Below are 18,862 nucleotides of genomic sequence, written 5' to 3'. Positions count from 1 at the left end.
AATAGCTAATCTCCATAACTGGGGTGACAGGGGACAGCCATAGCCTGCCATACTCAACTGTATTTGATCTTGTCTGTAAAAACATGGCAAGGGGTACCATTGATCAAGATATATTGTACTCATAAACTGACATGTTGAATTGAAACCCCTTTGTACAATTACTTACAGTATATATGCATACTATATATATGTATATATACCAGATATACAGATATACAGATATATATATATATATATATATATACATCAATTACTCAAGAAACTTCTTCAAATAGAATTTCAGACTTTGTAAATTTGCTCTGGAGGTCTTGTACATTAAAGAAAATAAGATATTTGAATTGAATAAATTGAAATTCTATTCTAAGAACACTCCAATTGCAGATACTTTTGTTTCCTCAATTATGAAAGCTTATAGTTACCAATAAAGTTTTCATAATCTGTAGGTCAGGCATGTTCTCCTAAATCTAAGACCTAGGACAAGCTTCCACAGAGTGAAATATCCTTTAGAGACTGGTAAGAGTATGGCTTTTTGATTTCTCATATTCTCCTCCCATCAGTCTCCCTTGTATAGTAGCTATAACCTTATGTGAATTTGGCGTAGCTTGGAAGGGCATCTCATCTTACCCCATCTAGAAATGTCTCCTGATTGACCCAATTGGGATAATGTCTCCTCTTTTACCAAAGTGACTCTTTGACACAGTCCATCCCTAGACCTGACTTCTTATGCTAATGAAGTGTATTGAGGAATTGGTCTGATTCAGAACTCTAGGAACCTGAGTAGATTTTGTTTAGTGATTGGGGAAAGGAAGGTTCTGATCTTTATTTCTTTTTGAGACAGGAGCTTACTACATAGTAGCCTTGGTTTGTCTCCAATTCTGATTCGCCTGCCTCAGTTGGGCTGAGTGCTGGGGTAGAGGTGTGAGCCATCACAACTGGTGAGCTCCTGATATTTCTGAGAAGGCTTGCTGCAAACAGCAAAACTTACCTTTCTGGATGGTGGGGTGGATGGGTATGGAGCTTGAAACAGTGGCAGCCATTTAAAAAGTTTTAAAAGAAGGATGATACAAAGGAGAAATGGAAAAAGAGAAAAAAAAAATCTTTGAGAAGCTGCATAAAGCCACAATCTGGAGCCCTGTTTCCCTCGTCACCATCACGTATGTTTATACTCAGTGATGAAGCCAATTTGCTCTTAATTTTCCATTTCCCTACAAGAGCAGAGTTCTTAGTGAGGAGATTATGGGTCTCCAGACAACAATGTGGTATGTGGTCCGTGGTCCTCTTCTCCCATTTTATACTCGAAATCATAGAGATTGCTTTGCAGCCATTGAGTTTATGCCCAAATAGTGTTTCCTGTGGTTCAACTTTGGTAAAAAGTGGTATGCTTGCTCTCTGCCTTCCTCTTCACATTGTAGGACTCAGAAGACGCGTAAGTTCTTAAAGTTAAAGAAATAAACATTATGAAATACTTCCACTTGTGGGAAAAAGGTTGTAAAATGCACTTAAAACAATATAAGTAATCTCAGTATACCAATAATCGGTGCTGAAGACTGGTTGAAAATCATTCACAGAGCTATGCCTTTGTCAACAGATTCCCTACAACACTGTGACTTTGTCTCACCTTGAGTGGAAACTATTAATTCCTCTTTTCTTCGTGATTCTTTGAACTATATCATTCTCATTATGGGGAATGTCATGAAAAAAGCCAGCAAGCCTCGACATGAAGAGCTGTGAAATTCACTCGTGAGTAACAGCAATCAACTCGTTTATCTAGCACAATGCCCACAAGAATGATGTAAAAATACTAAATCCATGCAAAACAAGAAGAATCTACAACAGGCCTGGAGGACACATGCTTTTGAACATTGCTGAATGGAACAGAGGTCAGCACAATGACACCAGCAGTAGTTTACTGGGAGAAATTTAGCCCAGGTTTTCAAGTCAGGAGCTAGAAGAAACAGTATCAACAAGAAACCCTACTTTAACCATGGAAGATAGAAATATGGTGCTATTTAGTTTAGAAGGGTCTTGAATTCACTTTCCTGTGGAATAAATGGTGTGTGGCAGCCATGTACTGCTAGGCACACATAGGTTGGTATTTTATTTTATAGTGTTATTATTATTATTTTTTGTCATTGTTATTATCATGTTTCTTATTTCAAAGGGCTTTTTTGTGTTCCTGGGAACAGGAATTTCAGTGATACAAGGCACCTAGGTTGGAATGGAAGCTTAAAGAGAAGCCATCAATCATAGGCTGATGTTATAGTGAGTGCTATAGGAGAAACCTATTATGAGATAGACCAACGTGAAGACATTCTGCTATTGAGGAAACTATAGTGCTATCTTTTGACTTTGAATTCCAGTAGATCCTCTGAACCACTGTCTCTGGCCAATTTGTCAGATGATCACTCTCTCATCTTCCATGTTCTGTGTTGGCTCTCTTGATGACAACAGCTCTGTCTATAGAGCAGAACTCTGCACTCACTCATACACTATATTTACATGCCAAGAAATTCAGTCTTGAATCAACTCAATGCATTGTATTACACACTGTAACAATGAAGTAAAACAAAGACTGGGAGAAGTGGGAATCATAGGGTTTAAAAGCATGAGTTAATCACTTCATAAAAGTAGTCTTGCTTTAAGAAAACTGTGAATTATCCAAAGGATCTGATACCTTTGCATACGATGCTTTTAGTTCAACTTGTAGTTAGTCACAAATCTACTGTCTCTGGATAAATTATTTTTCTTACATGTTTTATATACTTTCTAACTTGTTTTTGGCAGGCATACTTATAGACACTAACTTTCCTGATAAATGCCATCTATCAGAGAAATGGAGCTTTTTTTCCAGTACCTGAGAACCTACCAACTTAAAATTGGTGATTTATTTATATCATCAGTAGTTTTTAATAAATCAAGAAGCTCACTTCTTTTCAAAGATATGCTTACAAGAATATTTTTATCAGTAAGAATGTCTGGTTCTCAAAATTCTCAAGGGAAGAGGAATATGAAGACAGACAAATTCATGGAAATAATCAACTAATAATATCACCCAATGTTCCATAAGGGTAACCCCTTCCATTTTATGGTCTCTATTTGAAAAGTAACATTTAAATCTCTACTTAAACTTCCCAATATACCTGGAATTAAGGGATATGAATATTCTTGTCTCTATTTCACCGATGGGAAAACAAAGTTTTGGAACATGATTCCAGAGAGCTAGCTAGAGTAAAGGAAACACACATCTATATTTTTTGTTTTTTAAATTTAATTTTATTGTAAAGGTGACATACAGAAGGGTCACAGTTACATACGTAAGGTAGTGAGTACATTTGTTGCTGAACTTGTGACCTTGTCCCTCATTTTTCTTCCACTTTCCTTTCCCCTACCCCTCTCCCAAGTTGTACAGTTCATTTCCAACATATTGTCTTGTGAGTATCTCTGCTGTATTGGTTTGCCTTTTGTTCTTTGTCTCACCATTTTGTTTTTCCTTTTCCCTTCTCTAATTCAGATAAATGTATATACAATACCCAGGGTACCAAAATCAAATACAGTGACAACAGGGGATAAACCATAGGGAAAAAACATAAAACAAAAAAGAAATCACATAGTAAATTTAAAATAACAACAAAAAAAACCCTCTTGTTTCTACATCTTGGAGTTCATTTTGCTTAGCATCATCTTATATGGACATATGTACATAGCTACTGAGGTACTCTGTTCATCTGATAGGACTATCCTAGACATATACTAATTATTACAAATGAGGGAAAACAGGGGATTTATGTTTCTTTGGGTCTGGCTTATTTCACTTAATAGGATTTTTCTGTATGTTTTTAATATGTGTCCTGAACAGTACATCAATGAGCATATCTGGTTTAGTCCTTATAAATAAATAACATTTGAACCTCAATGGCTCAATCATGAAGATATTGATTCTTTCTATTGCTTACTCAGCTTGGGTTGGCAGGGAAGGAGTTACACTTACTCAGGGACCTAGACAAAGGGAGGCACCAATCATCACAGAGATTTAGACAATAGCAATAAAGACAGAAAATAGGGAGAATTGTCCATTGTTTCTCCAATCATCCCTCTACTGATGACATATTTCATTAGCCTAATCTAATCACATGGCCACATGTAACTTGTAAGAAGCCAAAGAATTACAAGCTTATTTTGTTGTGTTTGGAAGTAAGAACTTATTTGGAAGCATATTAATGTTCACCATGATCTACCTGTCTTTATTATCCTTAAAATATTGATATCAGAGAGGTTAGATAACTCACCAAAAACAATTTCCACATTCTATGAATCTCTCTGTGGTTTGAATTACTGCATCATTCCTCATCCATTAACACATCAGAAGCTTGGCTTGATGTATTTGGGGGTTTAAAACATAATATTCAATTACTAGGTATTTTGGGTCGTTTGCTGTTAAATTATAATTAAAGACTGAAAACAAATAATGACAACACAGTGCATACATATGCATCATACTGATCCTTTTACTCTTTATCCTGATTGTGGTTGTTTGAAATTTGACAATTTTAATTTAAAGTTTTTGTGACCAACTCATTCCTAGTTGCAAGGAATGGAAAAGGATGGGAAGGGGAAACAAAGGAGGAGGCACAGGCAACAATGCTTGATAAGAAATGAGAAATGTACTTATTACCTTGCCCATGTAATTGTAACCCCTCTGCACCGTATTTTCACAATAAAACAAAAAGAAATGGAAAGACTTGGAAAAAATAATTATCAAGTGAAGTAAGCCAGACTCAAAGAAATATAGGCTCCATGGTTTCCCTCATTTTTAATAATTAGTATATGTCTAGAATAGTCCTAGCAGAAGATCACAAAAGCTCAACAGCTATGTACATATAACCATATAAAATGATCTAATTGAAAGGAACTCCAAGATTTGGAAACAAGGAGTATTTTTTGGTTTCTGAGTGTTTTTTTGTTGTTTGTTTTTAATGTACTCTGTGAAATTATTTCTTTTTTCTTTTATTTTTTCCTTTGTTTTAGCCCCTGTTGCCACTGTTTTTTATTCTGGTACTCTGTCTTGTATATCACAAAATGGTGAGACAAAGGAAAAAGAGTGAACCAAGCAACAGCAATCCTTACAAGACACCATGTTGGAAATGAACTTTACAACTTTGGGGGCGGGGAGGGTCACAGGGGAGGGAAAGTGGTACAAAAACAAAGGATGGAGGGTTGGGCTGGGAAGGTGGCTCTGGTAGAGCGCTTGCCTTACATGCATGAGGCCCTGGGTTCAATCCCTCAGCACTACATAAGCAAAAAAGGCTGGAAGTGGCGCTGTGGCTAAAATGGTAGAGCGCTAACCTTGAACTAAAGAGCTGAGGGACAGCGCCTAGGCCCAGAGTTCTGGCCCCAGGACCGACAAAAACAAAACAAAACAAAGCTGGGGTAACATTTCTGTAAGAAATATACTCACCTGACATATGTAACTGTAACATCTCTGTACATCAACTTTACAATAAAATAAAATTGCTTTTGTTTAAAAAAGACAATCTTTTTCTAATGCCTAATATTTTCCAGGCAGGCACTCTACCCCTTGAGCTATTCTCCAGTCCCTTAACTTATATTTGGGCAGAAAGAATAAAAGTCAAGAAAGATTTAAACAATTTGTTTTTTCCCTTCTCCTCCACAAATCAAATACAGTGAAAACAGGGGTTATACCGTGGGGGAGGGACATACAAAGCAACCAAAAAATCATCTTATAAATATGTTAGAAACAATTGCAAGAAAGAAAAAAAAATCCATTTGAGGGATACAGATGGACCCATTGCAACAATGAGATGTACAAGCAGTTATGTCGAAAGATGAATTTTACAACTTTGGCGTGGGAGGCGGGGAGGGGGGTGGCCTGGGGGGGGGGGCAACCGGTGTGGGGGGCAGATGGGAAGGGGAAACAAAGGAGGAGGCAACAATGCTTGATAAGAAATGTACTCATTACTTTGCTCATGTAATTGTAATCCCTCTGTACGGTATTTTCACAATAAAATAATTTAAAAAAGACGTTTATGAAGTGAGTAATTTATATTGTCAACACAGCAAGTTATTACTCTCTCCAACCCAAATGTATGCTATGAAACCTTCTTTTTTTCTTAAATGCACTTATTGTTGTTGTAAAGGTGATGTACAGAGGGGTGATAGTTACATAAGTCAGGTAATGAGTACACTTCTTGTAGAGCAATGCAACTCCTTCCCTCACTTTCTCCTATTTTTTTCCTCCTGTCCCCACACACAAGTTGTATAGTTTCAACATAGTGTCTAGTGAATACCATTGCTGCATTTATTCACTAATTGTCCCTCCATTTCTGCCTTCCTGGAGGAGACTAATGACTTTATAAGTGATCCATTATCCCTTCCACCAAATAAGGACACAATAAGAAAGAACCAGCTAAGGTGCTTGTGGCTGCCCCTGTAATCCTAGCCACTCAGGAGGCTGAGATCTGAGGACTGCAGTTTGAAGCCAGAACAGGCAGAAAAGTCCACTTGAGACTTTTATCACCAATTTATCACCAATTTACTCAAGAACTGGAAGTGGCCTCTGGCCCAAATGGTAGAGTGCTAGCTTTGAACACAAAGAGGTTCAGGGTCAGGGCTCAGGCCCCAAGTTCAAGCCCCAGACCTGGAAAAAGAGAAGGAAAGAAGGAGAGAAGGAGAGGAAGAGAGGAAGAAAGGAAGAAAGAAAGGAAGGAGGAAAGAAAGAAAGAGGAATTAATCATGATCCCTCACCAAGCATCACATTTGCTAGTGCTTTACTCTTGAACTTCCAAGACTCCAGAACTATAAAAAATAAATTTCTGTCATTTATAATAAGCCATTTAGTATATGGGATATATATCTTGCAGCCTATGAAGACTTGCACTTATAAATATTTTCTTGTCTCTTTCCCAGATGGGAAGGGGAGCTATAGAAGATGTTTCCCCTACATCCGGGTATACATTTATTATATTGAGGCTGTTTAGTCCTTTTTCATGGACTTTTGGCTTGTTTCCTTGTGGGATGGAGTGACAATTTTTTGCTTGTATACGGACTGCCACATGATGTAAGTCCATGTTTGTTTTGGAAGAATGGTGTGAGTGTATGCTAGCAACCAAGGAGCTGCCTAGACTTCCTGTAAGGAAAAACCATTTTCCCTACTCTTAGTTTTTATCCCACATGATTTGGATAGACTGGAGATTGTAACTTACCTTGTTCATCGCTAAGCATCTGCAAAAGACCTAGGCTTAAGCAGGGCAAGTGCCATCCTCTGGATGCAGAATGGTTGAGAAGGATAGTCATCCCCAACAAGAAGGATCAAGGTCTTCTCCAGGGAACAGATCAGAAGAAGCTTTTGGGAAACATGTTTATTTCTATGAAATTACTATAAGTGAAGACAAAGGACAAAGCTAGTTTAGGATTTTTAGTGGCTTTTTTCCATCTTCACTCTAAATATAAAAACTGATTTTTCACAATCATGTTGTAGGATTACTGTTACTACTCTATACAATTATGGTGAAGAGTCTGTGAGATTACTGATGTCCACGTCTGTGTCTACCTTCAACTAGAAGTCCACCTATTAAATGTTAGATAAAGTCTGCTATCTGATGAATTATATTCCTATAAAATATTGCCTGTAGCATAGATCTGACTTAGGATTTCTAATTGTTGTTATATTTGGATTACTCAGTGATGAACTAATTTGTCACTGCAAAAATATAAAGGGGGACGTGGCATTGTAGCTCAAGTGGTAGAGCGCTAGCCTTGAGCTGAAAAGCTCTGTGACAGCACGCAGGCCCAAGTTCAAGCCCCATTACCAGCCTGACCAAAAAAATTATAATGCTACATACTGTGCATTCATATAATATAATTTATATTATTAGATATTACATTATGTAATATATAATATAATATGTATAATATAATATGCAATATTATATTATATAATAGTATATATAGTATATTATGTATTATATAGTATGTTATATATACTTATAGTATATTATATAGTATATAGTATATACACTATATTATATTTATAATTATAGTATATAGCATATATATTGTGTTAATATATTTATAACCTTTTAATATATTAAATTAATTAATTAATAATATTAAATTTAATATAATATTAACTTTTTTAATATAATATTAATGTATATGATATATATTTGAAAAAATCTAAAGGGTTTGACAGATAGGGTAAACTCACACTTGAAGAGGCCCTCACTTGAGAGCCTGAAAGCTTTTGTTTTTTAAGTTGTTCAACATAGTTGTGGTGTAATTTTCACTTCATGTGAATAAATGCTCTACACCACTAATTGAATATATACTTGTGTAACAAAAGCACCTGCCCTTGTATAGGGTTGGTATATTTACACTTAAATCTTCACCAGATTCATTACAAAGAACAAATTCTTGGCAGAGGCACACTTTTAATGAAGCATTGACCTGTGTACAGCATTAATTCTATTCCTACCAGTCTCTAAAAGCATTATTGCCCCAATATCCCTTCACTAAATAGGATAACAGGAGAAATACTGGTAAGGATTATCAACTACAAGATAACTTCAAATCATCAGCTCTGCTGCCTGGACAACATCTTTGAAACACAGCCACTTGTGTCAGTTTACTTCAAGAAGGTAGGCAGTAAGTCTCCAGCTCTCACTGGTGACAGTTTTTACTTTGATGGGACATAACTTAATCTGTGATCCAAATGTAGAGGTATGGAGGCAAAACCTTTTGTATTTTTAGTTAAATTCGTTCTAAGAAGAAAGGTGTTAGAAACAAGAAAATTGTTCAAGTGAATATTCAAAGATAATTCTCATTCCATAGTTTGGGCACAGTGACTAGCATATGAATGTGCACATAGTTCTGTCATATGAGTGCACATAGTTCTAGCATATGAGTGTGCACATAGTTCTGGTAGAGACCTCTCTTTCTCTTTTGACATCCATGCATTCTATCAACATTTGAATCATGACCATCAAGACCCTCCTCTATCTACTTCAACTGCGTTACAGCCAAGGATAGGCATTCAGTTTTCACTTGTCTCTATAGTTTGTAAAGTCAAAAGTAGAAAAGGAAAGGGTAAATAGACAGACATCCTAAATACTGGACACCAGAGTCACACATATTGCCAACAGAAACCCCTCTTCTGTGCTAAGTGATAAAAGTAGGTTTCGATAAAAAAAAATTTTGGTGACATTAGTCTTTTCCTATGTCCTGATTCATGTCTGATCATGCAAAGTTGGACCACACAGCACAGAGCGAGCATGTCATCACCTGAGACAGGACGAAGAGACAGAGTGAAGAAATTATAAAACATCAAATATTTTTAATAGATGGTTCTGTTACAGATAATCCTTTTATTTCTTTCATTTTTCCACTTGAGTTTGTCATTTAAAGAGCTAAATTATGACCTTTGACTTCCCATAGTCTAATTCAAATAATCAACAATACTAAACTGATGAACTTTTAATTAGAAAGATCTCAGAGACTGGCCAAACTAAACTTTTCCCAAAACCTGAATTCAAAACACTACTAGTGTCTCAGAGAAGATGTAAGATATTATTTTTTAAAATAGTATTTGAGTAGCATATAGTAAACATTTAAAATAGGTAAATACATGAGTTTTGGATTAATAAGTGACTTAAAGATAGAAAATATTTTAGTACCAATATTGATAACAAACAATATTAAAAATAAACTTATTTTTCCATTATGGTAAGATTTTTAATTTTAATTTTATCTTAAAGATCAAATCTTCTGAGAAAGAAGTTTAAATATCTAATAGTGCATGATATTTAATGTTAAAATAAAAATTAAAGCGTCTGGGAAGGTGGCTCAGTGGTAGAGTGCTTGCCTTGCATGTATGAGGCCCTGGGTTCGATGCCTCAGCACCACATAAGCAGAAAAAGCCAGAAGTGGAGCTACGGCTCAAGTAGAACACTAGCTTTGAACTGAAGCGCTCAGGGACAGTACCAGGCCCAGAGTTCAGGCCCCATCACCGACAAAAAAAAATTAACTAAAATATGCATTAAAATGTTTGACATGGGAAAAAACTACCATTATGATCTGATTATAAAGTTCTTGCCCTATACTTTAACAAGTAAATACTTTTTAAATAACTTTTTTTAAACTGTATACATCTTTTCTTTATACCATGTATCCATGAATGCTGAGTTTTTTTTTTAATTTTACCTTATTGTAAAGATGCTGCACAGAGGGGTTACAGTTACATGAGTAAGGCAATGAGTACATTACATGTCGATCATTGTTACCCCTTCCCTTGTTGTAGTCCCACTATCCCTTCCCTCCCCTAGTTTGCTTCCCACACCCCTCCCCACCCCACCTCCTACCCCCCCACCTGAAGTTGTAAAGTTCATTTCCAATATACTGTCCTGTGGGTATCATTGTTGCAATGGGTCATCCTGTGTCCTTGTTTCAGCATTTTGTTATTCCCCTTCCCCTCCCAGATTAGACAAATGTACATATGGACACAAGAAGTCTGTCTTCATTGTTATTGTTTTAAATGTACTACGTGATTTCTTTCTTGTTTGTTTCCTTGGTATGTTCTTCCCCCTATGGTATATCCCTTGTTGTCACTGTACTTGATTTTGGTACCCTGCATCTTATATATTTTGGATACACCTTTTTTTTTAACTGGATAAAATAAAAAATGTTTAAACCATTTTTGAAAAATCTACTAAGATATTGTATGTAGAATATTTTTTTCTTAATTCAAAGTCATACTTAATAATCATGGCATTATTTTATATTTTGGAAATTGATTTTGAAGTAGTAAATATACACAATTTTGATCTTATGAAGGGAAAATTGAACAAAATTTGCAGAATTACATCATTATGCTCCTAGTTTCCTTATTGCATTTCACCATCAGTGTTCCTTGTGCTTCCTGCCTATAACAAATGGTCAATTATTGATATAAACTAAACAATATTTAACTGAGAATTTTAAAAGGCAATGTGCTGTTTATGGCTAATGTACTAGCTGTGGATTATCAACTGAGTCAGAAACAAATTGACTGAGTCATGAGCCAGCTCATTCTTCCCACACTGAATACACACACTTAATGGATATATGTGGAATATCCTAAACCTCCTTCCAAAGGAAGTGATATAAATAAAAATAAATATCAGCATTATCTTTTTTCTGTGTGACTGTTAGGTCTGTGGCTGGGGCAAAACGATCCCAGTTGTTATTTTCCCCAGAGAAGCAGACAATTGATACCTTCACAAATAGCTAAGGCTTGGTATGATAAGCAATTAATGATTACTATTTAACGTTGTTATTATTACTAATATATATTTAAAATAATTACTTATACATTTTATGAAAATTTATTCATATTATTTCTATTATTATTAAGTTGGAATACTAAAGAAAATGCAACTCTTTTCTCTAAGATAATTATAATTTTGCTACTAATATACTTCTTGAAATGTAAAATAACATTACTATCATTTTTAATTTATGAAATTATTGCTTGTTTTCTTCCTTGGCATTGTGTTAGGTTTTATGCATACCCTTTGTACCCAATTATTTATTAATTTGTTCCATTATGTTAAAATATTAACATTTCCAATATTAATTTTGTAAAAGCAATTAATTTTTGACTCAAAAGCTGATCTTAAATTATGAAAGAGTGAAATAAAAACAAGATAATAATTACCTTTTTGATTACTCAGTTTTTTGCATAGTTGGAAATCCCAAACATACAGAAGATGTTCAGATTTTTCTATTTTTGTCTTTGTTTTTCACTGTGTGTGTCAAAGTACTATAGCAAAATAGAAAATGCAAAATATTTAAGACTGGGAAAAATTATTACTCAGAATACATTACAGAGTTGATGAAAGAGCAGAGAAGATAATCAGGGATTGGTTGAGCAGCCCAGTCGTTGATGCCAGCAACGGGCATTGTCATCTCCAGTCATTGATGCCAGCAACAGGCATTGTCATCTCCTGGCATGGAGGGTCAGGTACTGTAGAATCCAGAAACATGACAGGATGATATGGTCTCTATCAGAGCTTCAGAGGAGATACAGACTTTACTGAAGATGGTACCCAGGACAGTGAGAAAAGGATGGAGCCACGTGGAGCAGGGAAAAGATGAGACTGAAGGAAATCTGAGGCCAGGATAAAGTCTCTCGTCACTCTAGGGAAACTGAATTTTCATTTTGTATATCATGAGAAGCTCAACAGTGTTGTGCCTGGTAAAATATTACAAAGATGCTAGTAGTAATGAACCAATGTAGAGATTAAAGTTTAAAAATGAGAAATCCAATTAAAAATGTTAATACTCATCGGGATTGTTTTACTTGAAGCATACTAAATAGGTATCATAAAAAGCTCACCAGTGGAACACTAACTAACTACCAGGAATAGAGTTGACTGATGATAAAATATGACCATGCAAAAATAAAGAGTAGATTTGGTAGGAAAGGGTAAAACACCAAAGAAGTTTTGAATGTGGATGAATTTGGACTTTGGGACAATAGTTTCTGGAAAGATGGAGACATATGGGATGTGATTATGTGTTGAGTTGTGCCTCTTCACTTCCTAAAGTTAATAGCATGAAGTTCAAACCTTTCAGTACTCAGAAAGTAATTACTTGGAGAAATAGGAATTGCCGATATCATTAGCTAAGATGAAGTCATCTGGCTCCTATGGCAATATAACATTATCCAAAGGATTACTTTGAACACACATGTGTCGGTAGAATGCTGGGTGAATACAAGGGCCAAGATTGGGTCATATGTCTACAAGCTCATGAATGCTAAAGACAGCAGCAAGCCCCCTGAAGTGAGGAGAGAGACATGGATCACATTTCTTTTCACAGTTCACTTGGGGAACCAATTCTGCCCACACACTGATTTTGACCTTCTAGTTTCCAGAACAGAGAGATATATCTTTATGAATGGATTGAAAAAAAAAAATGCGGTTTGTAGTAGTTTTCTGTGAAACCTTCATGAAAGCAAAGCAGTGTTTCTCAGTTTGGAAAATTTTATTTCATAGTTAGAAACATGACTGAACTTCATTTATTTCCACTGTGTGCCATTACAAAAGGAACGCCCTTTTCTCTTGCTTCCCTCCTCCTAAGAGTCAAGGATATTGCTTTCAACAGTGAATTTATGTTCTTCTTACCCATTGTATTTGAAATTGTAACAGGAATCATAATTTATGATGCCAACACTGATTCATATTCAAACTCTGTTAGTTTACTACAAAAAAGCATTGAATCACTTGCTCAGTTTTACTAAAAATTCAGAAAGCTACCAATTTTTGTTTTGTTTGGACCACTATACACTGGAACAAATGCAAATACAGCAGATTCCCTGCTAATATACATTAGATGAATATACATTATATGGGTAGGTTTACTCATATAACTGATGACAATCTGATGGTTTATTGATTTAAAAAAACTTTAAATTTCATCTTAAAATAAGCAAAAACAATGTTATCACTTTCTCTTGATCTTCACAGAATCCTATGAAAATAATAATAAACCTCTGGATGGAATAAACAATCTGCCTGTGACAATTGCCCAAGTGCCTTCTGGCAAGTCTAGTCCTTTCTGCTCTCTTTAAAATTTCAAAGTGCAAATTGCTTTGCAACAGTAATGTATTCTGGTCAAAGTGTGTGGGGAGGGGGTGTACAAGTTTCACTTAAAAGTTGGGTGACTGAATCATCTGAACTTCATCAGTGTCTTTGTGAAATCAGTTCTTTTCCAAAAAAGCAGTTTTTTGTCCATGGACCAAATTCTAAAATATTAAATGCCTACTACTCCTCTTCAATGGAAAGAAGAAATAGGGAGAGAGTATGGTGACACAATTTCTAGTCACATGTCAGAAGGTGCATTTGCTGGGAAGGGAATGTGACTTGAGAATGCCATAAATCTCCAAAGCAGGCAATTCTTCTCTAGTATATGCATATAAGTCACTTTCTACTAAAGGATGAACAGAAAATTGGGCCTTTGGGGAAATGTCTTCTCAGAGAATTTCTTTCAGAGGAAATAATAATAATAATAATACCATTAACTACCCCTCACATCCCCAATTTACCTTGTTTCTATGTTCTCTTTACTACCAGTATTCTTAGGTACTCTTTTTACTATGTAGTAATGCCGTCTTCCTTTTAGTCCTGGTATTTCTCCATCTTCTATAATTCAAATATTTTTATAACCAAATATGCACTGAGCATCATGTCAGAGATTTAGAACAATTAAATCTAGTACTATTTGTCTTTTGAAAACGGATAGTACATTTTGTTTTCTTTTCATTTAATGGTTTGAGAATTTGTCCATTTAATTTGACCGATCATAGTAATACTTAGTATTAGCTTTGATCTATTATTTTAGTCACTATAGCATGGACCTTAATTATTTTTAGCTGTCAACTTAGATCTTTTCCTGTCTTTACCTTTTAGTGCTTCGCTGAATTTACCATGTATATCCTCGGATTTCCTATACAATTGGCTCTTTTGATCAGACAATCTCTTGAATCTTCTTTTTTGTTTCTGTTTTGTTTCTTATTTATCTTTTCTTTATTTATTTTCATACTGAATGCAGCGTCTCATCTACTTATGTAAATTTACCTTTCAAAGTTAAATACATAGTCAGGCAGTGATAGTTCATGCCTGTAATCCTAGTAACTCAGGAAGCTGAGAACTTGTTTGAAGCCAGCCTGGGCAGAAAAGTTTGTAAAACTCTTTATCTCCAATTACATAACACAAAGTTGGAAGTGGAGGTATGGCTCAAGTAATAGAGTGCTAGCCTTGAGCCAACAACTAAGCAAGAGTGCAAGGCTCTGAGTTGAAGCTCCAATAACACGTACACACTCACAGAGTTAAATGTATAGTCCAGACCTCTCTCTAGACTTAAAAATCCCATAATAATCTGTGTACCACTAAATGAATGTCTCATGAAAACTTAAAAGCACTATATTAAAACAAGAAATTGACTATGGGACCAAGTTTCTCTCTTGGTTCCATTGCTAGTTTATCTGAAGGAATCATGAGACTCATAGAAGTTATCAATATAGGCCCTTTGGTTCTCTAGTCATAAACAATTAAGCCATATAGTACTGCTGATTTTAGATCTCATTTCATCCTTTCTAATCCATCCCTGTATTCATCATATTAGTTTATTCTCTCATTATCTCTCATTTGGCTCTTTTTCTCCATTCTTTTTCCAATAATGTGAATATGCCTTCAACCTAACTATTACCAATGTATATTTAAACACACAAGCAAGGTTTTGTGGTGTGCACCTGTAATTCTATTTACTCAGGAGGCTAAGGATCACAGCCTAGACAGAAAAGTTCATGAAACTCTTCAATTAACCCAGCAAAAAACCATAAGTGATTGTGTGTCTCAAATGATAAGCGTTCCAGCCTTGTTGGAAAAAGCCAAGCAAGAATACTAGGCTCTGAGTTCAAGCCTCAGTACCAGCAAAAACATAAATAAAGAGATTACCTTGCTCATGTAACTGTAACTCCTCTGCACAACATTTATACAATAAAAAACATACAAAAATAAATAAAACGAACACAGAAGTTCTGTGCCTGGTCTTCACTCTTCTTCCACAATGGGCAACTGCTTGTGCTTTGATCAGACACCATTTAGCTCCTCTGCTCTGTGTCTTTGCTCGCACTATTGGGAGGATTCTCTCCTTTCCCACCCTTGACCTAACTTAATTCTTGAGAACTCACTTCAGTATAACTTTCTTCCTGAAGCTTTTCTTTGCAAATTGTTTTCTGTCTCCCATAGGGCAGAGAAAGTATTCAGTAAATATTTGTTGAATGAATTAATCAACTCCATTCTGTTGGTCTAAGTCTTGGACAATTGGAAAGCATGTGTGTCAACAGAGTGCAAGGATTACTTGTGCTAATTTTCATGTCATTATGGGATTGGAATTCACTATTTTGATTTTATTTTGTGAGACTATGTAAGGTAAGCAATCTTTTTTCCCTCCTGGAAAACGTACTCTTTTAATCACTGAATATTTAATTCCTCTTTATAGCCTCATAAGTTAGCTTTCTGTGCTAGTATTGCAGTAAGTCGAAAATATTTGCGCAAACTTACTACAAAAGATATAACTTACATACACTTGTTTGAACTTGGAGAATCGAAGACTAATTTCTGCTACAATTATAATCTAAAGTGTTTATTACTTAGTTTTGGTAGATATGTTAGTGGTCTTTCCAGCATCTCAATTATGAGATGAGACGTCTTGAGATGTGGCATTGAGGTTGTGATTCAAAGTCGTAGCGACAGCAGTGGCTCTTTCTTCTCATTCCCAATTATACTGATAGCTTCTGCAATATGGTTTCTTTCTACAAGACAATACTAGTGGGCAGTTGAGCTTTGATTTACTGTGTTTAGAAATCTCTCCATTGTACTATACTCTGGAACACCTTCTGTCTTAGAATACCTACTTAAAACATTTATAGACCTAGATTCTTCAGAGAACAGAATAAAAATCTTTGTAGACACCATGACCTCTTTAGCAAAAAATAATGATACGGGAAAGTCTCTAAGATTTTCTCTTGCTTCCTCAATTAGGTCAATGAGTTCACACAGTCAATCAAAAGGTCTTCAAATTTTTGCAAAAGACTTATTTTTAGAAATGGTAGAAAAGGATACCTGGAATGTGCATATAAGTCACAGAACGTATTATTAAAAGCAATCATCCTGTTCAGAGTGATTCTCAGGGAAGAAAAATCTCCTTAATAGCAGTCCTAAGAAGGCAATACCAGCAGCCACTCATAGTGTTATCAGATTTACTGAGAAGGTTCAAAGACAGAAACAAGGAGGACAGCCATTTCTTCAATGACCTTAGACCTTCTATCAAACATGAATGAATACTGAACCCGGAGAGGGAAATATATGTAGTACAATCCTTCAATTAATTTTCTTGCTTTCCCTTTGTCCTGTCACATAAAGGTTTTCTGTGGAATGAAGCTGTCCTCAATATTTCCAAGTTGTCACATCTCTGGCCATCATGATTGTGTTCTTTTGGAATAAAAGTATCCTTTGGATTGGAAAGATGATTGGTTTTTAGCACAGGAGGTGGTGTTTCCAATGTTGGAGAAAGATAAGAAGAAAAGGTACCCTGTCTCCATGGCCACCTCCCTAGCTGGTACCAATGTAAAACCTGAAGCAGGTAAAACACTGACCTGTTTCACAATAACACCTGCAGTGGCAGATAGTGGTATTGCATCTGAACCTGCTTGTTCATGCCCAATCTCATGCCTTTATGCATTTCAACCTCTATTTTTCATTTGCTATCAAAATGTCATTATCTTGACCAGTAATGCAGTTTCTCAGATAGTTTGAAATCCTTAAAGGCATATATATATATATATATATATATATATATATATATATATAAAATCGGAGAGTGAGTTTGTGTTGGATCACCACTGGCTGTAGCTCATGTGCATCCTATTAGCCTAATGTCGGGTGGAAATAGCAAATTGACTTTGATAACGGATTTTCAAGTGTGCTCTTTGTGGATGAAATGCTGTTTCACTTGTTATGACTTTTTCAGGCAGTAATTTATTTGTAAATGTCTTGACTGCATTTTAATGCCACTCTGTCTCTGGGGGTGAGTCTGCACTGCAACCAGTTAGAGAGATAACAAGGTTAGGGAACCATCTTCACGTGGTGTTTGTCTAGGGCCTGACATTTTGTTGTTGTTGTGACATTCTGACAGGAACTAACAATTCAACCAGATTTAGCAGCATGAGGGTAATGAGGATAGGGGGTTACAAATTAGCATATGGTTACCCAAAGACATTTCATGTGTAGGTTCTTATGAGGATGCCAGGGGCTAGTATTAGAACAGTAAGAGGCCAGATTAATCTCTTTTCTGTTGATAATGGTGGCTGGTGTAGAGTGGAAAGCAAGAGACATGCTACCGCCAAGGGACAGAGGATTCATACCCAGGGGAGCTGGCTTCTTTCCGAAAGGTAAAAACTGCATCAGCCATGGGGTACCCTGTCTTAGACCTTCTCATTCCCTTCTGCTGGCATACATGTCCATGGACATACATAGATGGCTAAAGGAAAATATTTTCTAGTCCAGAGTTCAGTAAAGGTTCTTGTAAAGGTCAGGTGATAAATATTTCAGACACCATTAGTCATACAATCTCTGTTAAAACTACTTATCCCCATGAATGCATGTCAAAATCTACTGTTCACAATGCATGACTGTGTTCTAGTAAAATTTTATTTATAGAGCCAGACATCCATAGGTTTGGTTCTCTCTCTCTCTTTCTCCCTCTCTTAATCTCTTCTACTCTCTCTCTCTCTCTTACTTTCTTCTACTCTCTCTCACTCTCTCTTTCTTCCTTCCCTTCCTTCCTTCCTTCCTCTCTCCCTCCCTCCCCCTCTTTTTCTTTCTTTCTTTCTTTTCTTTTCTTTTCTTCCTCTTCCTATCTTCCTCCTCTTCCTCTTCCCCCTCTTTTTTCTTTCTGGATTTTAATCTCAGTGCTTTGTGTTTTTTTAGGTAAGTGTGTTACCACTTGGGCCACATTCCTAACCCATTTACTTTTAGGTTGTTTTCCCTCACATAAGGTCGTGTTCTTTCACCCCATTGGCCTAGTACTGGAATTTTCCTACCTCTGCCTCTTATGTAGATTGGATTATGTGTATATAACCACACAAGGCTTGGTTTGGTAATTGTTATGCTGAGTTAAATGGAAAGTTTTATATAAGCTTACATACTACACTTGTTCTTTCCTTTTGTACAAAGAATAATGACAAGTCTTTGTCTCCTATAATTCAAATTGTTTTGTCCTAGGTCCTTTTTCCATAACATTGTCA

This window comes from Dipodomys spectabilis, unplaced genomic scaffold (genome assembly GCF_019054845.1).
Source record: "Dipodomys spectabilis isolate Male_0828 unplaced genomic scaffold, ASM1905484v1 ptg000190l, whole genome shotgun sequence".
NCBI classification, from domain to species: Eukaryota; Metazoa; Chordata; class Mammalia; order Rodentia; family Heteromyidae; genus Dipodomys; species Dipodomys spectabilis.
This window is presented reverse-complemented; position numbering follows the sequence as displayed.